The following is a 27,101-nucleotide window of genomic DNA, read 5'->3' as shown; positions in this document are numbered from 1 at the left end:
TATTCCTGGGTTAAGCCTGATGTCCAGTGGCATTTCTTTACTCAAAGGCAAATTTACCTGGAGGTGTATGTGGGTCACATGAGTAACAGCTGCATTGTACATGCAGATTTCTAATCCTGGTTGGAATAAGTAATATCTTACATTTCCCCAAGCTGCTCTCTGACCTGAAAGATATCCTAAAGCTTTTGACACAGAGGGAGAGAGTTAATGAGAGCATACACACATCAGGGAGGGGCCAGAGCTCAGTGGTAGTGCATGCTGTGTATACAGAAGGTATTGCATTTAGTCCTTTGCATCTCCTGTTGAAAAGACCAGGCACAAAGTGATGGGAGAAGACCTCTCTTTCTGCCTGTGACCCTGCCGTTCTGCTGTGAGTAAATACTGGGTTAGATGAAGAAATAGTTTGACCCTGGTGTAAAGTGGGAGTGTGTGACTGCCTGTGAACACTTGACATTGGGCTGCAGCCACCTGGTTTGAAATGTGGCAAACATACTACCTACATGTCAGCACGGATAATGCGTTTTCTGTTGGTGGATGAGCTGTTGGGAGAAGGTGAGGATAGGAAGAAAAACTGGCCACAGAGCAACCTTTCTTGACATACTGCTCCTTAAATTATTTATTTTGCTCCATTCCAAATCAACCTTTGCTACAGATTATCCAAAAAGGGTAAAATGTGTGTGCATCTTTTCCTCCCCACCCCCTTCCCAAATCCCTTGTAGACATGAATTCATAATATTCCCCTCCCTCTTGGATCTTCCAAATGTCATAGAGACCCATGCACTTGGAAGAGCATCCTGGCATTAGATAAAAATTGGACCATATGCACCCTAAGTCGAAGACCGGCGAGCATGGCAGTCTCGGGGCTGCCGCAAATAGCCCATGGCTCTCTAAATTTGGCTGCAGCAAATAACTGCTTGGGATGACAATGTATTTTACAGTTTCTGTTTACCCAGGGCGTGCAGACTGAGTCATCAAGCCATCTCTTCTGCTGGATCAACATTCCTCTTCCTCAATGAATTATTTAATTGGAAAGAATGAAAGACACAGCCAACATTTTTTTTAAGCAACAACAAATAATCTGGAAAAAGCTATGTGCAGTCCAATTTCCCCCTTCCTCTCCCCCAGTTGTGTGGGGCAGACTGAAATGGGCATTTTGGCAAGTTAATACAGTGCAGAAAGGGTGGGACTAGAGTGTGTGTTGAGAGTGGGTGCCTAAGACGGAGTTTTATAAGGTGGGTCTCCCCCTTCCTTTCTTTTTAGTGATAAGCCTTTAAAGATGTTTGACATCTGTAACAAACAGCTGGCATCCTGTTCTGGAAGAGTGTCCTTTTATTTCTGAGCAGGTTGAACTGCCATTAATAGTATAATTAGGTGATTATCACCATACAGCAGAAAACTGCTTAATTGCAGAGTGAGCTTTTCTTCCATTCCTGTCTCTCTATGGTGGCATTTGTTTTAGTCTGCAGGAATTTCCCCCTCTGTTTTGTCGTTCGAGGTTGTTGTTGTTGTTGTTGTTGCTGCTGCACCTGACAACTGTGCTTACACCATGGAGTTCAAGCATCTCTGTCGACATAAATCGGGGGGGGGGGACTTTGCCACCCGGCTTCAGCTTATTCAGGGGCTGCAAACTGTTTGCAGACCATGGGCTTTGCATGCAGAAGGCCCAAGATTCAATCCCTGGTATCTCTAGTTTGAGAGATGTTTGATAACATCCCACTCTGCTTGAGACCAGTAGAGGCTACTCCATTAAGGCATGCAGGGACACCGCCACACCAAGATCAGTCTGTCTTCAGCCAGCTCCCACATGCCTACCTCCTGATTTAAAACCAGTCCGGGGGTGGCACTGGCTGTCAACTTTTGCCTCCTTAGTCTCAGAGTTGCCTGTGTAGAAATCAACACAGAACGATGAGGACAGCAGCAGAGTTAAGCCACATTCACACCATAAGTTAAACCGCTATGATGCTACTTTAAACATGGCTTCCCCTAAAGAATTCTAGGAGCTGAGAGTTGTTAAGAGTGTTGAGAGTCATTAAGAGAGAGTTATTCCCTTCACAAAGCTATGATTCCCAGAGTTCCCCACGGAGATGAATTGATTGTTAAACAACTCTGAGAACTGTAGCTCTGTGAAGTTCAAGGAAGGGTCCCTTCCTAACTTCCTGCCTGGGCTGCTGCTGCTAAACATACGAGGTGGCCAAGGCCTCTCATGTTTTGCTCTCTTTCTTTTAAAAGAAGGGCATTGAGAAGTTCACAGGAACACATGTCCCCTCCATGCCAATTTACACTTCCTAGAAGGTCTTCAGAGTGTCACATCGCTCTGAAACCACACCAGGAAGTGTGGCTGGCTGCTTCATCCCTCCCTCCTGCCACACTTCCTGAGGTGGTTTCAGAGCAACATGACAGCATTGCCTTATTTTGCATTGCTCTGAAGCCCTTCTAGGAAGACTTGGTAGAAGGAGTTGGCATAAAGGGGCTCATGAAGAGGCCACTGAGAGGATTAAAGGCTTTTTATACAAAGTGCCAGGCAACTGTTGTACATTTAAGGGAAGCAGCAACCTACCTCCCTTCTCCAAAGAGATTCTCTCTGGCAAACTTTCAGAAATTATGGTAGGGAGGCCCTAGGGTGGAGTGAAAGCTTCCCAGCAACCCACCACCCGGGGGCCCACTATGTTTGCTGCTGCTTGTGGCAATCCTCTCAGTGACCCACCCTTGTCCCTTGCCCCCTCAGAATGATGCAGCGTCATCACGTAGTATGCAGATTTGTCGTCAGTTTTGTCCCCCACTCCTGAAAAATCATCAAAAAATTCCCTCGGCCTACCACTTGCAAATGGATTGGCAGAATTAGAGGGGAAACATTTTAGTTGAGCCTTAGAAGTTTTTGGTCAACCTCAAGTGAAGTCTCGGACCTCAGCAGCAGAGACCCTCTTTCAGCCTCTGCCTCCCTTCAGCAATATCAATATTGTAACATTGGTCTACCTTACAGGGTTGTTGTTAGGGTTACGGTGAGAAATTATGTTTAGAGCTTTGTACAATTTCCCCTGCAGTCTCAGCTGCCTTCCAAGAACAGCCTGCTCTGTTCATTGGACATGTGGGGCGAAGGCCTCCTTAATGGATATTCTTCAGCTTTTGAATTCTCTGTCCCTGGTGGTCAAGACTTGGCTTCTGGGACTGTCATCCAGAGATGAGCACGAGGCTTGTTTAAAAGCATGCTGCAATGCAGATTGTGTATGGAGAGGAAGGAGGTTTCTGTTGTTCAGGGGGGGGGGGGAAGAACCCCTAAGTACATTTCTGCACATTTGCAGTTCCTTGTGCACACATAAGCAGGCTTGCAGGATTGTGGCCACACTGTGGTGCTCTCTTCCTCTTCTCCCTCCTTGGGGTTACAAGGACTTGGCTGCTCCTTTTAATTGTATGTTATGATGGCTTGTAGCAAGCCTGAAAGCAAAAAGAAAACCTTGCTGTCTGCATATATTTTAATGCTTGTGATGGAGAGCTAGTATTGAGAGATTTGGAGCATATATTTGAAGCAGCATTGGGCAAGAGGAAGCCCTTGGCCTGACACAATGTTCTTACATTCATATGTTGTTTACTGGTCCCCAAAATCCACGTTATTTGGAAGCCTGAATCTTGGAATAAGATTTTATGCCAGGGAGAGGCAACTTGTGACCCTCCAGTTGTAGCTGGACTCCTCCCATAACTCAGTACAGTATGGCCAATGGTCACATATTATGAGAGTTGGGATCCAGCTGGTTCGGGAGGGCTTCTTTATGCAGAACCAAGCCAACAAGCAAAAGGCCTGGAATTGCATGTTGCATCGTGGTTGAAGAATTCTTATTGGGCATCATTCTCCCCTCCACTGCAAGTGGTAGAAAACAGCCTCCCAGCCATTCTCGGAGCCACCCGCTGCTCCAAGCTTTCCTGCTTCTAAGAATCCACTTCACTGTAACTTGGCAGCAGGGAGATAAAGCCCTAAGATTAAAAGCCAGTCAATCAGATCCTATTGGCAAGAATCAAGCACCGCAGTCGCTCTTCCCTCCTCCCTTCCTCCTCCCCCCCATAAGGCACAGGGAGAAAAGAGTCCAAAGCAGCTGAGCCGCTAACACACGCTGCATGACAAGATGAAAGCCTCAGGAGTGAGTGGGAACGTGCCTGTCTCGCTTGAAGTGGAAATATAAAAGGAGGTATCCAGCCACCTCCGAGCTCTTTGTTAGGAGACCTGTTCCTTGAGCGGCTCAAAGGAGAGACAGACATGAAGGTTTTCACTGGGTCATCTGCTCAGTTGCCTGGTGAAGAAGCGGGAGATTCCCTGCTCTCTCAGAATACTTGCCGGTTCGCCAGACACTTCCCTCCCCTGCCAGGAACAAGGCCGGCAGGCCGGAGGGTCAGGTAGCTGGGGGCTCATTTTTTCAAATGCCAGCTTCTGTTTATCTGACCATGATGCGCAAGCAGAGTCCCTGAGTGTAAGAGAGTGACTTGCCGGCTGTCAACAGGGCTCTTTTTGCCAGTAAGCGGCTACTTAGCAGCCTGACCGTTCAGCTGCCAGCAATGCCTTCACTCACTTAGCTAGGCCATCACATTATGGTGGGTTGTTGTTTATTATTGCCTTGGCATGTTCCCAGGAGAATGCTAATGGGCAAAGGGTGTGTAGCCCATATTCCTCTTCACAACAGTATTTGTGAGAGGAATGAGTTAAATATCCCCAGGACTAGCACCAGTGAGTGAGTTTCTAGCTGAGCAGAGTTTTTAACCCATCACTTTCAGCAATAGCTCTCTGCTGTAGCAACTCTTTCAGAATTGCCACAATGGAGGCAATGTTTGTGCAAATGGCCACAGAGGAGTTGTTTGTTTGTTTGTTTTTTTAAAAAAACCATCTTCCCTCCATCAGGGAACCTAAGGTGGCATATATGTGATTCTCAGGCTGTCACTCATCCAAGCATTGCCTGCTTAGTCTTCAGACCATACCTTGGAACCCTTGTTGCCTGAATGATGTTGCACAGGATATCTGTTCCCATTCCAAGAACCCACCTAGACTAGGTCCCAGCAACAAGCCATGAGTTCTTTACTCAGGGCTAGGAGCCCTTGATGAGGGTTGCTAATTTGATGCCTGTGAGGTGGCTTTTGAGACTGCTGATTTTTAGTAGATCTATTATGATGGAGCCCAGGGCAAAAGCTCTCTGCTCACTTAAGACATAGTGTTATTGATTGATTGATTGATTGAAAGCAGGGGGGAGTGGGAATAGCCTTGCTCATCTATTTTCTGTCAGTAAAGCAAGAACACAGTAATGACTATCTTGCACTGAGGAGGCCATTGGTTCATGTAGCTCAGTCAGTACTGTCTATTATGCTGACTGACTGAGGCTCTCCAGAGTTTCAGATGCTGAGACACTTCTAGCCATTTCTGGAGATGCCAGGGATTGAACCTGAGACTTTCAGCACGCAAGGATTTTGTTTTAAGGGGCAACTGAGTCATAAGACTCCCCAAATGGCCTAGCCTCTTGCTTACCACAGTGGCCAACCCAACAACTTTGGACTACATGAAGGGGTGTTGACTCCCCCCCCCTGTTTATATTCTATCATTTGATAGGCATTCGAGGACAAGCTCCTGCCCTGGGAGGGGTGTGTGTGTGTGCAACCTGAAAGGAAGAGGCGTGGAATGGATGCTGTTCTGCTCTTGATTCTCTGTTGTGCGGTGATGGCAGGGGCATCACTTTTCTATCTGCACCCGTCATCTGATGACACCCTTGATACCTGGCCATCAGAAGCAGGAAACAAACAAGGAAGTGGGGCCTGGTCTGTGCCCCTACTTCCACATTGCCGCCTCCACTGGAATAAGGCCCTTGTTGTTGTTCTGCTAATTTGTACTTCCTTCCTCACCATACTTTGCCTGGGAAGTGGGGAGGCTCCTGGCGCAATCATCAGCATGCAGTTCGCAGCCCTCACTAACCAGGCAGGCTGGTGCACACGGGTGGTGTTTGTTTGACACCTGGGAAGTGGAACACGGCCCCAGAACAGCTGTCGACAGCACGTCCTGCCTGGGTTTTATGGCCCTAGCCTGTGCACGCAGGGATAAATAACCTTCTAATCAATTTCTCCGGCTAACACAGCGCAGCGACACAGATAACGTCAGCAGCATATGCCGCCTGCCCCAGTGCACTGGCGAGTCAGCGGCTCTTTGTCGGTGTTAACCAGGAGCTGAGCTGAGAGGGGATTTCAAATAGGACCCCCAGGTCAGTGGGCAGGCGGGTTAATCCGCGTATGCGGCTCTTAAATCCAGTGAGGCCAGGAGGAAGCTAATGGCTCAGTTCAGAAGGGAGGGGCCGCTTTTATTCCTGGCTAGTCACTTCCCTGTTTGCCGCCTCTTGTTTGAAATGCGGAGGAAAGAAGCGAGATTGTTTGTTTATTTATTGGGCCCATCTCTGTCACCACAGGCACCTACAAAAGATTTCAGGAACACAGAAGTCTTGATCAGGAAAACCCTACTGTAGTGTTCTGTGCATGTCTCTTAACGCTTGTGTTTCCTGTGCTCCTGTGAAAGAGAGCTACCGTGCCTGCTCCGGAAACAACACAGACTCTGATCGAACTGTAAATAGATTCAGTTGTGGGCAGGGCCTTATGTCTGTCTGAAGTAATATTAGAAAAGGGTAGTAGCTCAATGGTAGAGCATCTGCTTTACATGCAGAAGGTCCCAGATTCAATCCTTGGGATCTCCAGGTAGGACTAGGAGAGACTCCTGCCTGAAACCCTGGAGAGCTGCTGTCAGTCAGTGTAGACAGTACTAAGCAAAATCAACAAATGGCCTGACTCAGCACAAGAAGTTGTAATTGTGATTGGCTCTTGTGATGGTTTCTTGCTACTTTATGGGAGCAGGCATGGTCCACAGATGAGGGTTTGAGCCCTCCTGCCGTAGACTCACCACATGGCCTTGGACAGGTCTTTGTTCCCCTACTCTAAAGTGGGGATATTATATGATTTTTCTCAAGGATGACTAGAATATCCAAAATAAATATTAAATTGAAGCTGACAGTGTATTCATACCAGTTGTGTTGATTTTATTTTATTTATACAGTCTTACCTTGGTTCTCGAACGTAATCCATTCCGGAAGTCCGTTCAACTTCCGAAACATTCGAAAACCAAGACGCAGCTTCCGATTGGCTGCAGGAGCTTCCTGCATTCAAGCAGAAGCCACATCAGATGTTCAGCTTCCAGAAAATGTTCGAAAACTGGAACACTTCCGGGTTTTCGGCTTTTGGGAGCCAAAACGTACAAGTACCAAGGCGTTCGAGAACCAAGGTACGACTGTATTTTGTTGGTTAGTTTCTTTTCTGTGTGCAAGTATGTGCACCAAAACCCCACTATTGCTGCCTTAATCCAAACAGCAGCTAAATGGACAAATAAGTACAAATTAAACCATTTAAATATGATCTGAAGCTAAAGACATACATTTGGTCCTATGCAAATTATCAAGACCACTTCTTATAAGATGTTTTGCCAAAATACCTCATAAAACACAATCCGCAGAAGTGGGTGGAGGTGGGGAGGTCACCAGGCTGTTGAAAGGCTGACAAGACAATCTAGGCCTGAGCAAAAGCCATATAATGTATGTAAGACAAAAGTGTGCTCCTGGTTGGCTGAAAACATCACTGGTTGGCATACATAGTTTGTGGGCAGAACAGAGAGATTTAGGGTTTGAAAAGGAAGCCAGGAACTCTTGGCAGACAAAGAAGAAGTCAGGTGTGTGTTTGCGTTTGCTTTGGAAAGCTTTATTCTACATCAGGGGTGAGGAACCTGCAGACCCTCCAGATGTTGTTAATCTCCAACACCTACCTTTGGGGAAAGAACAGCGGTTAGAGCATCTGTTTTGCATGCAGAAGGTCCCAGGTTCAATCCCTGGCATCTCCATGCCCCCAGCCTGAAACCCCGGAGGACCGCTACCAGCCAGTGTATAAAATACTGAGCTAAATAGACCCAATGGTCTGTTATTGCATAACACAGCTTCCTGTGTTCCTTTCAGCCCCATCCAGCATGGGCAAGAATGATGGAAGCTGTAGAAAAATGGAACTCTTGGGCACATCAGCCTCCTCAGCCTGCTGATTTCTCCCTAGTATCTTCCACAGGTTGATGTTTGATTCTGGATAGTTACCCAAGAAGGAGGTGTTATTGTTGACATTGCCATGTATTGCTTGATCCTCTGACATCTTGGAACAAAGGATTGTGTTCAGGCCCCAAGGTTCAGAACTGTGTGGCTACAGATGTCCACAGACCCATCACTGGCAAAGATTTGTGCCTGTACTTGGTATGTGGAAGCATGGGCGTACCCAGGATCAAAACTAGGGGGGGGCAAGGGGAGGGGCCAAGGCACGGAAGGGGAGGGGCCACAAAGTGGGCGGGAACAGCGAACTCGCGCTCCGCCGGGCTGTGCCCCTCCCTAGAAGCAGGGCTGGTGGGCGGAGGCGGAGCCCAGCCCAGCGGAGCGCGAGTTCAGCGTTCCAGCCCGCCGCGCCGCGCTCTCTGGTTCCCCGCCGCGCTTGGCCTTGCCTGAGGGCGCGCCGGGGAGCTGGAGGGAGGGTGCGGCGCGGTGCGGCGGGAATGGCGAACTCGCGCTCCGCCGGGCTGTGCTCCGCCTCTGCCCACCAGCCCTGCTTCTAGAGTAGGGCAGCTGCCCTAACTTGCCGCATGGTGGGTACGCCCTTGTGTGGAAGGTCTCATACTGCAGTTCAGGCCTTTTCTGTTCTTAGTCTGAAGCCAGGAGCCCCAGTGCTAAAACACCATGGCTGTTTTTCAGGGCTCTCATTTTAACTCTTCTGCCACCTTTCTCAAAGACAGAAAGGGGGAGAGAGACCAATAAATAGCTCACAATGGCCTCCTTTTATCCCATTCCTCACTGTGGAATGTACTGCTTATCACCTTTGGAATCTTTGCATTGCAATTGTATGCAGAGTAATTGCATCTTAATTTATGATAATCCCAGGAGTGGAGGGCAGGAAGGAGTCAAGTCTGGGAGGCACCTGTTTTCCACCCCCCTGCCCTTCTCCCCCTTCCTCCATCAAGATTTCCTCTTGCAGCTGAATTGAAAGAGACAGGCTGAACAAAGGAGACACAGGAACTGTTTTAGCAGCGCTGTTGGGACATTGGGTGTGTTTGTATTTATAAGCCAGGGCGGCTTTGCTCCCACACCATATTGGCAGTCAAGTACTGTGCTGTCCACTGAAATTGGTGGCTGTGCAAAGCCCCACAGAGAGGAACTCCCGCTGCTTCCTCTCTGCTTTGTCCACAGGCTTAGAAGCAAAATAGTGGCTGTCCCATAATCCCTTGCATTGGATTAAAGCAGTTGGGAGGATGCTCCTTTTAAAAGAGACTCCTCTTATCAACCAGTGGCCACTGTTCGTGATAGCTAAATAATGGATTGGTGATTGGTGGCCATCACTGCCCCTTGTTGCTAGTTTGCCTGTGCAAGAAGCAGGCTGGCACTGTGGGCCTGATCCATCAGGGCTGCTCTGCTTATGTCCTTGCCTTCATTCTCTATGTCCAGGAGAGCTGCCATAATGAAACCAGGGGACATAATTTGTGGCTTGTGAGTTTGTACGCTAACCTTGTTTGCCAGCTGTGTCTTTGGTTCCGCTGACTGCGGGAGTCATGCTTAGCCATGCATGGTGGCCTCCTTAGGGCTTCATAAATAGGGGTGAGATTGGGGTTATCCCAGGCAGGCCACTTGTGGTTCTGCAGAGATGAGGGGCGGCTGAACATGGTTCAGACTTCTGATCTTCTGTACCCCACAAATAGTATAACTCTGACCTCTTTTGAGGCAAGTCCAAACTGTAGAGCAGAATTGGCTTCGTCAAGTGGGAACTCCCACTGCTTTGCGCAATTGTACTTTTAGAAATAGAAGCCAATCCCATGCAAGTTGAGTGAGCAAAGACCCTTTGTGCTATATCCAAGATGTGCCAGGCATATCTGGCTGTGGGGGCCTCTTTGCTAGCCCAGGCCAGAGAGATGGCAGCATCTTGTCTCAGCTCAAACCAGCCTGTTGTGCTCAACCACACACAATTTTATACCTCTTTCCTTTTTAATTTAATTTTCTTGCAATGCAGATACCTAGCCCCCTGCACTTCAGGTTAGTGCCAAAATGCATAAGCAGCAGTGTAAAAAAAAAAGTGACGGGGGAACATTTGGGGTACATCCTTAGAAAACGGGGGAAGGGGGAAGGATTGGCTCCCCCACCTCCCCTTGTTCAGGGCAAACAATAGCCCTGCAAAGGATAATCTGAAGAACGTGTTGTGCTATTGGCCCTTGGAGATCCAGAGAGCTGCCTGCCCTTTGTAACATCGGTGCGCAGATTTGAATGCCTGAGACCGCTTTTGTCTGGTGAGGCTTAGTTATTACCCAGCAAAATAGAGCCTCTCTTCCCTTCCTTCCAAGCAGGCAAATTAGACACTCTGGCAATTTCAGGAAGGAGGGGGAGTCCTTTATCTCTCACACAGCAGGTTGCATTTTCTGAGCTTCTGGTTGCTAAATTCAGCCAGAGACTGGGTCAGCAGGAGGATGGGCCTGGAATGGATGAATCCACTGCATAGTATGCTCCTTCCAAAGGGTGGCAAATCACAGGGCTTAATTTGAACAGGCGTTTTCACCATGGCTCTGCAGTGGACCCTGTTTTTGTTGTTGTTTTGTATACCAGGGTTCAGCTCTGGAACAGGTGAAGAGAGGTGGGCATCTCTAAGTGCATCTATACTTTCCAACTATACCTATTGAATAGGTACCAATTTTCTCAATTTGGGCAAAGGAGCTGCCACGTGCTGAATTTCTGCTTGCTCTTGGACAAGTATGTGCAACTCCTGTGTGGATTCTGCAATTCCACCGTTATGCCACATGGGTGCAAAATTAGGCCCTACAGAGCACAAAATCCGCATGCTGAAATTTCAGTGTTCACATCAGGTGTCCCTTTAAGTCATAGTGCATCTTGGCTTTGTGGGTTGTATTAAAGGAAGGAGACCTGTGATTTATGGTTCTGTCATCCTGAAAGGCAAGATATAAATACAGTGGTACCTCTAGTTATGAACTTAATTCATTCTGCAGGTCCGTTCTTAACCTGAAACTGTTCTTAACTAGAGGCGTGCTTTCGCTAATGGGGCCTCTTGCTGCCGCTGCGCTGCCGGCACACAATTTCCGTTCTCATCCTGGGGCAAAGTTCTCAACTCAAGGTAACTATTCCAGGTTAGCGGAGTTTGTAACCTGAAGCGTTTGTAACCTGAGGCATTTGTAACTTGAGGTACCACTGTAATTGTAATATCTGTAAGCAACCCTTTAGTGGCACATGCCAAGGCCTTTGTTTTGAAAGATGGAAGCTAACATCACAATTAGCTAGGTTTGCTGGGCTATTTCATTCTGATTTTTTCCAGCTTCAAACTCTCCAGGTCCTCAAGTGGCAACCCGCTTTGCTTTTACACATGCAAAAATTTCTCTGAGTGAGTTTACTCCCATCTTTGAGCTCAAGTTGAAGAACCAGTGGCAAGACTTCTGGGAAGTCTTAACAGCAACCAGCTTGAGTTGAAACCAGTATTCTGATTGTGGTCAAATGCATCACTTCGAAGCCAAAGTAAGGATGCACTGATGGTTGCACCTGGAGCAGCTGCCCATCTGTCTCTGTGTTAGAGCAGGCATGGGGAACCTTTGTCTCTCCAAATGTTGCTGAACTAAAACTCCCATCAGCCCTAGCAAGCATGGCCATGAATGATGGTATTTGTAGTTGCAGTAACATTTGGAGGAACAAAGGTTCCCCACACCTGGTTTAAAGCTTTCTTCTTCACAGAGCTACAGTTCTCAGAGTGCAGTTTATCAGTTGATACCTCTCTCCAGGGAACTCTGGGAACTGTAGCTCTGGGAAAGGAATGGGGATCTCCAAATAATTCTTGGTACCCTTAGGTTACCAGGATTCTTTGGGGGAAGCCATGACTATTTGATGTGTTGTCATAGTGCTATAAATGCAGAGTGTGGATATGGCCATACTCTAATGAGGATAAATGGAGGACCCCTGAATTACTAGGATCAAGTTACTGAGAAAAGACATCTTCTGGATTTGCAACAAGACTAGCATGTAGTCCAGTATGACCACTCATTGTGCCATACACTCCAGTATCTACTTGCCTGTCTGTCTCCTCATCCTGTGCTTTCCTAAGGGTGCTGCTGTGCTTCCTTTTTCCCTTGTCTCATCTGCCATGCTTTGTCCAATCCAGGTCCCCCTCCCCACCCTCCTCTCTCTTCTCCCCAGCATTGGTTTTTCAGAGCCTGCGGTTTGGTTTGTCAGCCAGTTTGTCATTTAGCCGTTTGGAGCCAGCGCAAATAGTGACATTTGCCGAGCGTAAAAATTCAATTAATTCCAGAAGGCAGATTAAATATAAGTGAATTTTAATAATTTGCTCTAAAGGCTGAGGATTACTGTAGGCAAAAGGGAGGAAATGACACTCGTCCGATAGATTTTTTGGCACAAATATGCAGGATCGCTGGCCGAATATAATTAATCTCGTTAATTTTCAGCCTTGGGTTTGGAGGGGGCAGTCAGAGAGAGAAGAAGAAAATGGGCGTATGTTTCCACTGTGAAGGTTTGATTTGCTTGGGGCTCTTATTTTTATTTTATTTTTTTAATGAGAGGTCAAAAGGCCTTGGAGTCTTTGGAATTGCTCCTTGTACCTTGAAAGCTGTAATCCAAAGATGGGAAGCCTGCTGCCCTCTAGATTTGCCTGAACTACAACTCCGATCATTTCTGACTGTTGGCCATGACTGTATAAGGTGCACAAGTAGAATTTTCTATCAGTCAGGGATGGGGAACTGTTGGCCCTTTGAATGCTGTTGTACTACAATTCCCATCATTGCTCACCATTGACCATGCTGTTTGGATCTGGTGGGAGCTGGAGTCCAGCAACATCTGAAGGGCACCAGGTTAACCATCCCTGCTGTAATCCCAGGTGTGCATGTGAGGAGGTGACTACTGCATACTCCACTGGAGAGGCAAGAGAGGCTATGTATGCACGTGCTCAGAGGAAATTATATTTATCTTTATAATGTCACTCAGATATACTTCACTGGACTATTTCAGGTGGCTCAGGGAAGCGAGACAAGCCCCACCCACATCCACAGGGAGAGTTCAAGTTATTTGCCAAAATGTACATAGAATTTGCAACCAATAGCTGAGAGCCAGGGCAGTGTAGTGGTTAGTGTGTCAGTCTGGGAGACCAGGGTTCAGATTCCCACGTAGCCATGATGTTCACTGGGTGACTTGGGCCAGTCACTGCCTCTCAACCTAATTTACACCACATGGTTGTTGTGGGGAGTAATTGAAATGGGGGAGAACCATGTAGGGCAGGCATCCCCAAACTACGGCCCTCCTGATGTTTTGGCCTACAACTCCCATGATCCCTAGCTAACAGGACCAGTGGTCAGGGATGATGGGAATTATAGTCCAAAACATCTGGAGGGCTGAAGTTTGGGGATGCCTGATGTAGGGCACCTTGATGATCTTGGAAGCAAAAGTGGGCTGTAATTGCAATGATTTAATAAATTATCTAATGCTAGATACTTAGCGGCTTCCTTTCTGGAAACTCAACTTTGCTTGAATATATGATATTATTTAAATCATCACTTTGAGTAGCTTTGAACACATGAAACACATGGCAGGATGAAATTGACATATTTATAGTATTTAAATGCTGTTACAAACATGCAGAGACCTCAGTTTCTACCTCATTTGGTCAAGAGGGGCAGTCCCGACAGGTTCTCTGGGTACTTAATGATGTAGCAGTGGGGTGCGTATAGGTTACCAGCTGTGTTCCTGCCATCTTCCGGATGTACACCTGTGAAGCTGAAAGCCAATGCCAAGTGTAACACAGCCCATTCTCCCTCTCAGCGCTCTCTAGCTCCCTAATTATTCCATGTGTGTTTCTGTAATTTACACTCTCCAGCTACTGATCCATCAATAATGAATGGGTTACCTGTCTCTGCTGATGTGGTTGGTGGGGAGATTTAAGAATCTGCTTTGAAATAATAGGGAGGGCAGGAGAGATTGACAGCAGAAAGCAGCCAAACTCTTTTGCATCTGTCTTCCCTCACACCCATTCAGGAGGGTGGCTTCTTGAATGCACCCCTACTTTCTATTGTGCTCACTTTGCTCATTCTCTTCTGCTGCCACTCCCCCCCCCAACACCTTTCCCTTTGGAGAGCAGCATAACACATGCAGATTTGCAGTGATCTCAAGATACCACACAATCTGCTTTCTCAATCTTTGCTTGCCCTTTTCTCCCCCCCCCTTCCTTCCATTTCTTCCTCCTCCTCTTCCATTCCTCCATGTAGGTCATCATGCCAAAAATGTAATTTCTATGGTATTTTGATTAGAGGAAAGCCATACTTTCACTCTGGTTTACATTTTCAGTGTAGTTGATATGCTCATAATATATATGTGTGTGTTTCAAACAACTACTTTTTGTGCTTTTTGTGAAAAAACTCAGTGCCCTCTTCTCAAGGATGCCATCACACACCTTAGGGACTTGAAGCATTTTGCTCTTCTCCAAGTATAGAAGTATATTTTGATATTTCCTTTTTTAAAAGAAAAGGAGTTACAGAAAGTCATACTTAAAAGCCAGGAAGTGAGCAGGTTGGTGTTGGATGGCCATGCAGTGTGTCTGTCCCTTCCACCTGCTGTCTGTCTGAGAGACCGGAGTGGCCACCATTGATAACAAATGTGTTGGAGTTGTTGCTGTCCAGCCAACAGACTGTGCCAACTCAGCTTGTAATCAGCAGAGCAGCCTTCCAACAGACACTTGTGCCAAACGCTTACCATCCTGCTTGGCCCTGCATATGCTGCAGAGATCACCAACCTGCCCATCAAAGAAGCTGTATCTGGCCCTAGTTAGTGTTACCCTGGTGACAGTGAAAGGTTGACTCCAGATTGTGCAAAATTTTAACAAAACAACAACAACACATTCCCATGTGTGCGCATGTGCCATGCTGGTCTTTCTTTCATGCTGACCATCCCAGAGTGGATCTGTTGTGCTACAGAGACAGATTTCTTCAATCCACTTTCATTGCACAAACCTAAATTTCCGGTACACACATGAATCCCCTTCCACAAAATGCAGACAGTCTGGAAGAGACTCTTGTCCACTTCCTTCCTTTCTAGTTGGACAATTCTCCCTTCTTGCCTCCTCCTCCCCCTACCCTCCCACTCTGCAACCTAGACACTCTTCTCAGCTGAACTGCACTTTCCCCCATAAACCTCCCATGTGTCCATGGGCTTAATTGGAGATCTGCCATGCTTTTGCTTTTCCTGCCCCGTCAGAATTGCCTTCCCATTAATGCATCATGCTCCTCTGTGCTCTCCAACAGGAAAGCCTTCCACTAGTTGCCCCACGTTTCACTTTATCCCTGGTCAAGAAGCACATCTGCTTTTGGGGTGTCTGTGGGTCATGTTAATTTTCAGCTGTGTCTTCTTGCTGACCCTTGATTGCCTTAACTTGGGAGAGAAAATCTGGCTTCCCAGATTTGCCCTCCTGTTTGGACCATCTCGTTTTTCCTTCCAACAGGGATAAATGCCCAAGCCATAGCTTGTATGCTGAGGCAGCTTGGCTGATGTCGTTCCCCGGCTGCTAGTCAGCCAGGCAGCCAGATGGACGCTTCAGACAGAAGCTTCTCTTTCCCACTACATTTGGAACACAAAACGCTTTTGTTATGAAAGAAGAAAAGGGCCAGATCCGTACCTTGGTCCATTTATCTCAGTGAACCTAAGTTGCACTACTGTTGTTGATAATGATGTGTGTGTGTATTGGGGTCCAGAGTTTGTAAAGAGTGAAGGAGACTTTCAATGGCAGCCTGCAATTATTTTCATATGGAAGCTTTGGGCTAGCATGATCTTTGAAAGGTGGATATTGCATTGCAAACAAAATCCTGTGCATTTTCTGTGCTCAGAGCTCAAGGTTAGCAGAGCTGAGAGCAGTATCTGCTTGGGAACTTGGGAGAGCCATCAGCTGATAAAGACTAGATTAGATGGTTCATTTGTCCAAATCTGTACAAGATCACAGGGAAGAGGAGCCAATACAGGACAGTGCAGGATCTGTTCACCAGGTCAACTGTGCAGCCCAACTTGAGAGACTATAGCACAACGAGCCACCTGCTGTGTCCATCACCAAGACATACTCTTTCCTTTTCCTGTCTGTGCTATCACCAGATTGGGTGAGGAGGAAGGAAGGCTTGGTTTAACAATTTGTGTTAACGGGTTTTGCCAGGGGCGAAACTACCTCTGCATTTCGTCTGCTGGTCTTGCTCCTTTGCCAAAGGCTGATTCAGAGGCAGCAAGTCCAGGAACATGGAATTGATTGACTCAGATCCTTGACATTTGTGAATCGTTGAAGTTGATGAACTTGAAAGATTTCTGCAGACAAAGCGTGTTAGATGGAAGGGGGGAGGCAGGACATAGAGATCAAGTGGGAAAACAGTTAGGTGGGCTCCCCTCTTACTTCAGGGCTGGGATTAGTGACCCAAAGCCTCTCTGTTATATTACCTGTTCCAGCTTCATGTTCATGCCTACAGGACTGCTTCCTGGATGAAGACTTAACAGAGTGTGTGGCATGGGGGGCAGGGCTTATGAGTTACATACTGCCCCAGGTATCCACAGATCTGCCCAGGAAATCCATGCTGTGGTGTTCCTCAAACTAAGAGCAGGCTCAATGCAGAAAAGCAACAGCAGAGCATAAGCAGTTGCCTTTTACTGAGTCCGAAGCATTAGTTCATCTAGGTAACACTGGTGAGGGCTTATAATCAAGCCTACGTAGTGGCAGTGAAGGCAGCAAAGCAGACATCCTCATTATGCTGTCTGGCAGAGCTTTTCTGGGTGGTATGGGGCCTATTACAGTTTGGCTCATTGGAAGTGGTAGATCCAATAGTAGCTCGCTGTGACTTGTTTGCAGAGCATTTTTAGTATAATACCACTTGCATCCATCAGTGACCTTGCCTCCACTGTTACAGCATATGAATTCCGAGAGGTGTCCAGAGCACTGTCTAGTCCTGTTATGTTGGATTAGTTTCAGTTAGTAAAGCTCGAGGATGTGGGCAAGGTGATTGGCTTAGTCAGGGCAACCACTTGTGCTCTGGACCCTTGCCCCTCTTGGCTGATAAAAACTAGCAGGAAGGGGACACCCGGCTTGGCCAGGGAAGTGATTAATGCGTCCCTGCAAGAGGGGGTGGTCCCTGCCTTCTTGAAGGAGGCAGTGGTAAATCCACTCCTCAAGAAACTCCTAGATTTGGAAAAGCCAGTTGCTAATCTCCCCTTCTTGGGCTGGTGGTCTCCAGGTGCTCTTGGAGGAAACTGATTTTCTAGATCCTTTTCAATTGGGGTTTAGGCCCAGTTTTGGCATAGAAACTGCTTTGGTCGCCCTGTATGATGTCAAGAGAGAGACAAGGTAAACGTGTCTTTGTTAATTCTCCTTGACTTTGCAGTGGCCTTCAGTACCATCGACCATGGTATCCTTCTAGAGTGGCTTTCCGAGTTAAGGGTTGGTGGCACCACTTTGCAGTGGTTCCAGTCCTACTTGGATGGTCATTTCCACAGGATGATGCTTGGGGAGTGTTCTTTGACTCCATGGAGCCTTCAATGTGGGCTTCTTCTGGGTTCGATTTTATCCCTATGTCGTTTAACATATACATGAAACTGCTGAGTGGAGTCATCTGGTGTTTTGGAGTATGTTGTCAGCAATACGCTGATGACACACACCTCTACTTCTCCTTTACATTTGAAGGTATGGGAGTGGATTGGCTGGACCATTGTCTTGTCTCAGTAATGAACTAGTTGAAAGACAATAACCTGAAGACTGAGGCACTGTTGGGAGGTTCTGTAGACCGGATGGATGGGAGGGGGCCTGCTCTTGATGGGGTTGCACTCCCTCTGAAGGAGTGGGTACACAGCTTGGGGGTACTTCTGGATCTATTGCTGTCACTTGACGCTCAGGTAGCCTCAGTGCTGTGGAGTGCCTTCCATCAGCTTAGGCTGGTAGCCCATCTGTGCCCCCATCTAAACAAGGATAGCCTAACTTCTGTTGTCTATACTCTGGTAACCTCTAGGCTGGATTACTGCAACACATTATACATGGGGCTGCCTTTGAAGACTGTTTGGAAACATCAGCTGGTGCAGAATTCAGTGGTCAGGTTGCTTAAACAGCTCAGGATCGCAATACCTCAAGGACCGCCTCTCCCCATATGAACTAAGCCAAACCCTACAATCATAATCAGAGAACATTATTTGTGTGTTTCCTCCATGAGAGATTCAGAGGGTGGCAACACCAAAATGAGCCTTAACTGCAGTGGCTCCCTGCTTGTGGAATGCTTTTCGTCTGGCACCTAGCAAAAACATTCCTCTTCTTCCAGGCCTTTGGCTAATTAAACAATCTGGCCTTTAAAACTGGGGGGGGGGGTAATTGTTGTTGTTTGTTATTATGGTTTGTATTTATGAAGGGCAGTATAGAAATAGTATATAAAAAATAAATAGCTCTGAGTTCTGAGCTGTCTACACTGACTGGAAGCAGCTCTCCAGGGTTTCAGAGAGGATGTATTTCGCAGCCCTCCTTGGAAATGTCAGAGATTGAAACTAGGACCTTCTGCGTGCAAGACAGATGCTGTACCACCGAGCTACGACCCTTGCTTTTCCTCAAACCACAGAGTGCTGGAGAAATCCAGAAAAAACTTGGAAGTTACGTTCACAAGCCAATATGTCCTGGAATTATATTTAGAGCAGCAGTATCTCATCAAGTTTTTTTAAAAAGAAGTTTGCCCCAATTAATCAGGAAAAATGTTTCTTTTTTTTAAAAAAAAGAGTGTCAACTAGTTTTAATATTAATAGAAGAACGAATAAAAACTGCAAATTTCACGTTTCGTCTTGGAAGAGGCATTCCCCAGTATCTCTTGCCCAGGATGGATTGCCTCTTCTAAGGCAGAGCCCTACTGCCAAAAATGCATGTATTATCTGGAATCAAAGGAAAGGTGGCTTTTCTTCAGGATGACTGGATTGCTTTATCCACATATGCAGATTTAATTTATGCAGATTTAATTGATTCATCAGACTGGTTCCATTCATGAACTGAGTATTTTTTTCTTTAACCAGGTTAGAGTTGCAGTGAAAATTCTTCCAGATCCCAGCCATAGCAGAACAGATCAATAATATAATTCCTAGGGCATTCTGTGGCCCCACAGTGAGCCAATAACTCATTTTGAATGCAGAACATCCGAGGTTCAGTGCCCAGTATCCCCGGATAAAAGGAGCAAGGAGCAGGTGGTGGGTAAAGCCTCTGCCTGAGACCCTGAAGAGCTCCTGTCAATCAGAGTAGGTAATTCTGGGTTAGATGGCCTTGTCTAATTCAGTGTAAGCAAGCCTCCTGTGTTCACAAATCAGCTGCTCTGTGCAGCAGGTGTTGAGTAGATGCTGTAAGATATTAGTAGTATTGTGTGTGTATGTTGTGAGAGAGAGAATGCATGTAAACACACCCTTGCGCATGTGCCTTTATAAATACACAAAACTACCTCTCCGTGATGCAGGGCAGCAATTCTTAGCAGATGGTGCTGGTATTAGGAAAATGAAAATACATGCAATAACTTTGCTATTTGCCAGCGTTAATTTCTTATCCCTAGGTAAAACCTTCCCGCTGGCCTATACCACGCCATCTGCGTGTTCATAAAATACATTATTCTGGGCTTGATAGGCTGCGTGTGAGCATGTGCTGTTCTGTGCATGCCCCAGTCTGCGGAGCAAGGATTGAAAGGAATTGGGACTGAGGAGTGAAGTCGCTAAGTCCTAGGACACCTTGCTAAGACAGATTTCTGATCCTAAAAACCAGATTCAGTGGAGTTGAAGACCTACTGGACTTGTGGGGGCAGTACCTTGCAGGGCACATGCTTTCCAGTGTAGCTCCAATTGCTTGCTGGTGGAATCAGCCTTACTATTTCCTCAGTCATCTTTAGAAGCTGGCTTGCAAGTACCTTGACCTAAACACAGTGTTGTATGTTGTATCCAACTGAGTTCTACTCAGAGTAGACACAATTAAATTAATGGGCCTAAGTTAGTCATAAATTTAGTGTTTGATTATGGAAAGGCACTCTGCTCATGCTCTGGTGCACACCGTTCACAGCTTCTGAAGCTAAGCCCTAACAATTTATTGCTGCATTTATTATTACATTTCTATCCCACCTTTCTGACCAAGGAGCTCAAGGTGGCGTACGTTGTTTTCCTCCCTCTCCATTTTAGTCTCACAGCAACCCTCTGAGGTAGGTTGGGCTGAGAGGCTATGACTGGCTCCAGGGTCACACCCGGTGAGCTTCATGGCTAAGTGGAGATTTGAACCCTGGTTTCCCAGGTCCTATTCCAACACTCTAACCTCTACACCACGCTAGCAAATCCTCCACAAGCATCGCTGGCAGTTTTGTGCGTCTGTCTTCCGGTGTATACCAAAGTGTATGTTGTGTGGCCACTGAGGCAGGAGGCCCTAGCTAAGTGCTGGAGCATATGCTTTGCATAGGCACTTCCAGTTAACAGGATCTTGGGTAGGAGGCTCACCCTTACCTGGGACCTAGGTGAGTCGTTGCCAGTCAAGAGTAGACAATGCAGAGCCAGCCTACAGTCACTTTCTGTGTCCATGTCTGGTTCTGCAACCTGTGAGGAGCTGGTCCCAGCCTAAGGCTTTCTCCTCCCTTCTCCTGACCACTGTTTTGCAATTGCCCAGATGCACTCTGAAATGGGAGTTAACTTTGTGGTGCTGGTTGCATTGGGAAGGAGGGAGGGGGCTGTTTAAGTCTTCACTCCCCCCCCCATCTGCTGTCCAATTAAGGCCGAATCTGTATCTTGCTTGACAATGCCACCCCGTCCGCCTTCCCAAATGAGGCGATTAACAGGCAGTTTCTTCCTTGCGCCTCGGAGCGCCCGTCTCCTCCTGTGTGCGGCGGGATTGATAGAGATTGCAGCTGACCTTTGCTAGGACATGGAGTATTATCATTAATACTTCTGTATTTCGCTGGGTTCATGTGACGCATAAATCTCATATCAACTCAGGCAGGCAAAATAATCTGCCAGGCACCGTTATTAATACACCCCACCCTCGCTGCGTAAGGGCTTTGTTGTGCTCTCAGCAACAAAAGGCGAAAAGCACACCAGGTATTCCAGTGGGGCTGCTGCTGGTGTGCAGGGTGTGGGGAGTGAGGGAGACATCTGGTGTTGATTTTCTTTGCCTCCTTGAGACAGGCAGCCATGGGCCCCTCTTGCCTCATAGCAGCCTCTTCAGTGGGGTGGGTGTGTCTCCTTTTTTGCAAGAGGGCAAAGACACCATCGGCAGCCTGGCAAGGCAAGTGAGTGAGCCAGCCTTGCTTATCAAGGCCTGTCTCTCCCCATTGCCCCCACCCCTCAGCAGCCCTCAATAGGCCTTTTCCTAGTATTGTGTTGCAACTCACAAAGCCGAAAAAACGTTACTGTTGTCGACTTCGCCCAAAAACCTGGGCGCTTTGATAATGGAAGAGTCTCCCCATCACAAATGAGAGAGGAGGCTGGCACATGAGAATATCTTTCAACATCTGATTTCATCTGTGCATAACAAAGTTAGGGCAGGCGTGAGGATCTTTTGCCACCAGGTGTTGCTGAACTCCCAACAATCCCTGCAAGCGTCAGCAAGAGGCAGTCATGATGGGAGTTTGATTCAGCAATACCTGGAGGATCAAAGGTTTCCCACACATGTGTTAAGGGGCCAGACCAAGAAGACCCAGGTTCAAATTCTTCAATAAGCCACATGGACCCACTGGGCGACCTGGAACTGTTTCTCCCCATATAGCCTACTTCTCAGGGATTTTGTGAAGTTAAAAAAAAGTAGCTTCATCTACATCGCAAGAAATTTCAGAAGAAGAGTAAGGATGTGAATATGATATGCCAATCCTGCCAACAGTATCTGATAGTGATATCTGTTCCCTGGGATCAGAATCTACCTTCTGGCCAATGGCGCCAGTCAGCATTCATCTTTGTGATTGTTCTATGCTCTGCGGGATTAGAGGCGTGGCATGGAAAACAGGTTCCGGGGCAAAGCTTTGGTGGGCTCTGTCTGAAAACAATGCCCTGACTTCTAGACAGTTTGAACATGAACTCTAGTATGATAAATAGGTCCTGGGACTGGACCCTGTTTTCCTTGCTCACTCTGAGCAGAAGCTGCCTGCCTGTCTCCCATACCCTGCCCTATTAGTCATTCGAGCTGGCCGTGGCCTCTCCAGGCAAGAGCCTTGGCTGACAGCTCCCCCTTGGCCTGCAAATCAGCTGCTGCTGCTGCTGCTGCTGGAGCCATCACAGAGCCAGCTGCCTCCTGGGCCAAAAGCCCAGGCTGCTTCTCTCTCTCTCTCTCTCTCTCTCTCTCTCTCTCTCTCTCTCTGCCTGCCCTCTGTTTTTTTCTGGCAAGGCAAGCAAGCCAGCCAGCAGGGTGACTTGCAATTAAGCAGAGGCGCCTAGCTTACTTATGCAGATTACCCCTTAGAATCTAGTAAAGGGCCAGTTCCTCCACAAGTAAGACTTACAGAGGCTCGCCCTGATACAACTGATATGGACCTTCCCTTCCCAAAATAGGTGGCCACAGATATGCCTAGCACAACCCATGGACTCCTCTTTCCTTGTCTCCAGCAACGATGCAATTAGCCAGAGATTGCTGTCCAGGAAGTGTGACAAGGCTGCTGCCAGCTGCCACAAACGAATTGGCCTTGTCTGCTCCCATCTGCCCCCTGCTCTGCTCACTCCCACATGCCCTCATTTTTAAATCCTTGCACATGCAAAGAGAGGGAGAGGGGGCCAGGTCACCTGCCCAAGGCTTTAGTTGGCATGAGAGGTCAGATGGCAGAGCAAAGAAAGGGGGATATGCAGAGGAGGTTGGAGGAAAATGTTCAATGCTTATTCTGTGCAAATGTGCAACTGAGATGGTCAGGAAGGGAGCAAGAGGTAGAAGGGGCCTCTAGAAAAGGATTCAAGCCTGCTCAGGAGCTGTTTCCCACCTCCCATGACCCCCACATGTGTGCCAGCTGACTGTGGGCACTCACTGGTAGCAGAAATGTAGTGTACAGGTGACATTCTTGCTCATTGCTGCTTCTGATGGAGCTGAAAGGGGGCTCCTTCCTGGGGCCAAATTCTGCTTCATGTTAAGTCCTCGCCTCAGGGGGTTTCCATCTCTTTCCTGTTTTCTACCTGCAATGCTGACCTAATCTCACTTTTCCCTTCAGTGGGGAGGCTTTGGCATTTAACAGGATCAGCCTCTCATATGTGCATTGCCAGGGTAGGTATCTAGCCCTCTCTGCCTGCCCACCCCCACCCCCGCCCTACTTTCCTCTTCTCTCCTTTCTTTGCTCTTTCATTTCACCCCCCCTCCCCTGCCCCCCCCCGCCCTCTTCATTCCCTGTGCCAACTAAAGCCTGGGTGAATGTCTAATCTCCAATTTTATTCGCTCGGCTCCGTCCTGATTTACATAATCCACATAATCACCCTGGTTTTAATTGCCCACAACTCTGCGGAAAGATCATGTGGTTAAGTGGTAAATCATAATTAGATAAATAATTGGTTTGGCCACAGCAAGCTGCTTTGTTATACCTGCCATCTGCTGGGTAAGTTTCTCTCCCCCCCCCACCCTTTCGATTAGAACAATGCGCCTTGGATGGCAAAAGCAGGCACCTCCCCTTTCTTATCTGCAAAGGGGGCTCTATGTGTGTGTGGGGAGAATGACTAAACCTGGATTCCTGCCCAGTAGCTCTGTGCATTGCATGGTCTCCCCCTCCCTGTCACCACCATCTCTCTTATCCCTGCATCCTTCATACACTTTTAACAGATGCATTAGCCATTCATTAACGGAGCTTGCTTAATGCATCAGAATGAGAAATTTGACTTCTTTAGCATAAAAGCTGGGAAGGGGGAACCACTGGGTCAGAAAGGAGGTGTAGGGACGCCTCCCCCTTGTGCCTCCCTGTTAGTTCTGCATCAGAGGCGAAATTGGAGACCTGGCCCCAGTGGAAATGGGAGAGGGAGGAGGGGGAGGTTGTGGGAAATCCACTTTTGGAAATGCATTGCACACATGTCCAGCCTCTCTGAAGTCTAGAGTGTGGCATCCTTTCCAGACAGAGGGGAAACACCACCATCCTGCATACAGAGAGCCCCCTGAATTTATAGGTGTCTTTCAGGTTTGTTTTTAAAATTGAGGATTCCTGTTTTGTGTGTTTGTTTTCGAGGAAAGCCAGTTTGTCCCATCCTTTTGAGCAGCAGCTCCACCTGTTTGAACAGGGGAAAGTTTCAGCTGTCTGAAATCCCATCTATTGAATCAGGTCCCTCCCTTTCTGACCTCTAAGCTGCATTACCCAAGACCTTGGTGAGGAGGATAATTTACAGGCCTCACCATTAGTTTCTGAGATACCAAGGCAAACCTTACCAAGTGTTCCTGCTTCCTGGGCGAGCGATAAGAGAGAAATTCACACAGCCCCTCCTTTTCCTTTTTTCTTGATCAAATTATGTCCCTTTGTCCAAGATGCACCTTAAAAAGCACCAGGAAAAGAACGGGTCAGAATTGGGTGTCCAAGGTGCCTTGGCTTTGTAGAAAGTGGGCTGGCAGCATTGCCATGAGGGCGTGCAGGTACAAGAGCAAAAGCGAGGGGGCAAGAGAGGAGTCACTTTGATCGGTCTCTGGGTCGGGTCGCCAGCGCTTTGAACGGAAGAACGGGGCATTTTGTTCCACGGCTCCCTTCTGCGCCTTGAGATTTCTTGTCGCCTTTTCAGATCTGTGTGTTTTGTTAGCTCCTTTCCCCCCCTCTGCCTCCCTCCCCGCTTTTTAAAATTTATTACTGCAGATGTTTGCACAAAACCAAGATCTTTTGTTGGAGAGCCCATCTGCTCTTCTCCTGTATTCCCTTCCTGCGTTGTCTCCTGCCTGCTGCCTCCACTGTAAGATCTGCAAGTGAGAAAGTGTTGGAATGGGAAGGGGCCGAGGTCAGAGTCAGCATAGTAATGAACTTGCCAGGAAAGGGCTTGGGGGTGCATTGGGTGGATTTCCGAGACCTTGTAATGTGCACAAAGGTGATTATGCTCCTCGAGTCCCTGCATCTGCTCCCATCAGCCACATTACAGAAAGAAGGAAGGGTAGTCCCTCTCTGTGCAGCCTCTTATCAAAGTCTGGGCCTTTCTCATTGAAGCACTTTGTAGCCACAGTGGCTATGTTCTGCCTCCCCTGTCAGAGATTTTAATGCCCCTGAATACCAGTTGCTGGATAGAATGCTGTTACTCCCATGTTTTACCTGGGGGCTTCCCAGTGAGGCGTCTGGCTGACTGCTGTGCGAATAGGATGCTGCATTAGATGGGCCTCCTTTGGCCTGATCCAGCAAATGAGCTTTTCGTATGTTTGTAAATACTCTCCGTGAGGGGAGAAATCTGAATTCTAAACAAAGGTACACCAGGTTTGTTTGTTTGTTTATTACCTGTCTTGGCTCTTTCCACTTTGAGATTTCTCCAAAACATTGCCCCTGTATCTTTTTCAGTTTCTCTCTGTTATCATGAGGTCTAGAAACCTGTATATGTATCTCTCTCTCCCCCTCTCTCCCCCTCCACCCCCCCTCTGTGTGATATAATTCCCAAATGCAGTATGTGATGAAAGCATAGTCTTGCTCTTGCTGTGTAATTCTTATGTTTCTAGGGTTGTCACTAATTGTGAGGGGAGAGGGCAGAAGAGCTCCACTTCTGTAGTGGCTGCATTTTAGGCAGAAATTGAGTAGCTGCCACTTTTTCCTGATATAGAGATGCTGCTATGAAACATTTACCTGCTAGACTTCTGCCTGTCACACAGCTGTTAAAGGCACAGGAACTTGAGGTGGGGGACTGGTCATGGGTGCTTTTCAATAGAATGATACCATGTGAATGTCCTTTTGTACTCTTACACCAGTGTCTTATTTAATGTGTTCTGTTTAGTTTAGGGGGGGAAAGTCAACTAAGCGTGGTGAGGGGGAAGGAGCTGTGCTGGAAATGTATAAGAATGATACTATAGTATAGAGAAGCTGAAGATGATATTGTTGTTATTTTGTTTCTCATATTACTAGAAGATGGGATCACCAAATGAAATCAATTGACTGTAGATTGAGGACAGACAAAAGGGAAGTCCTCTTCATACCACACACAGTTAAACTTGCTGTCTCAAGACGTGACACCTGCTGCCTCAGGTGGCTTTACATAGGATCTAGTCAAATTCACGAAGGAGGAACTCTACCAACTGTTATGGTTGGCTAAATGGAACCTCCAGGTTCAGAGGCAGTATACCGTGATGTACCAAGTGCTGGGGCACAACAACACGAAGGGCATGTTGACTTCATGACCTCATTGCGGGCTTTCCAAAGGCAGCTGGCTGGTCACTGTGGAAAATAGGATACTAAGCTAGGTGACCAAGCAGGGCTCTTCTTAATTTCTTCTTTGAAGAATGGTGGTAGCATTGTTGATTTCCCACAATCCCCAGTGGAGTAGGCACAACTGATGGTCTGCTGCACAGAGGTGTGAGTTGAGCCAGTGTGATGTAGCGGTTAGAGGGTTGGACTAAGGCTAAATGTCAGCCCCACGCAGCATGGCCCAGTGGTCAGGGATGATAGGAGTTGTAGTCCAGCAACTTTTTGAGGGCTGCAGGTTAGCCACCCCTGCTTACAGACAAATAACATTTTTACTTGTCGTCTGAACGTAGCTGATGGTGGAGGATTGTAATACAGTGGTACCTTGGGTTACAGACGCTTCAGGTTACAAATGCTTCAGGTTACAGACTCCACTAACCCAGAAATAGTACCTCGGGTTAAGACCTTTGCTTCAGGATGAGAACAGAAATCATGCAGTGGCGGTGCAGCGGCATTGGGAGGGCCCATTAGCTAAAGTGGTACCTCAGGTTAAGAACAGTTTCAGGTTAAGAACGGACCTCCGGTACGAATTAAGTTCTTAACCAGAGGTACCACTGTATTTCATTCAGGAGGGTGCTATTGTTACTGGAAATGCCCTATCTCATGTCATCATTTGGCCTTCCACACATCTTGCTTATCTCTCAGCATCTGGCATTCA

General features: G+C 47.3%; 1 protein-coding gene across 6 annotated transcripts in view; it reads left to right on the top strand.

The window, feature by feature from the left end:
- Positions 1-27,101, top strand: part of GSE1 (Gse1 coiled-coil protein) — a 389,184-nt gene that overhangs the window by 272,586 nt on the left and 89,497 nt on the right. Inside the window, exon 1 of one of the 6 annotated variants that reach the window (XM_088671955.1) lies at positions 352-370. The exons of the other annotated variants lie outside the window; for them this stretch is intronic. The gene's annotated coding sequence lies outside the window, so the exon portion shown is untranslated. Of the gene's footprint in view, positions 1-351; positions 371-27,101 lie in introns of those variants that run through there. 6 annotated transcript variants of the gene reach the window in all.

The sequence above is a fragment of the Zootoca vivipara genome, chromosome 6 (assembly GCF_965207765.1).
Source record: "Zootoca vivipara chromosome 6, rZooViv2.hap1.1, whole genome shotgun sequence".
NCBI classification, from domain to species: Eukaryota; Metazoa; Chordata; class Lepidosauria; order Squamata; family Lacertidae; genus Zootoca; species Zootoca vivipara.
Note: the sequence above shows the minus strand (reverse complement) of the source record. Positions and strands in the feature narration are given on the sequence as shown.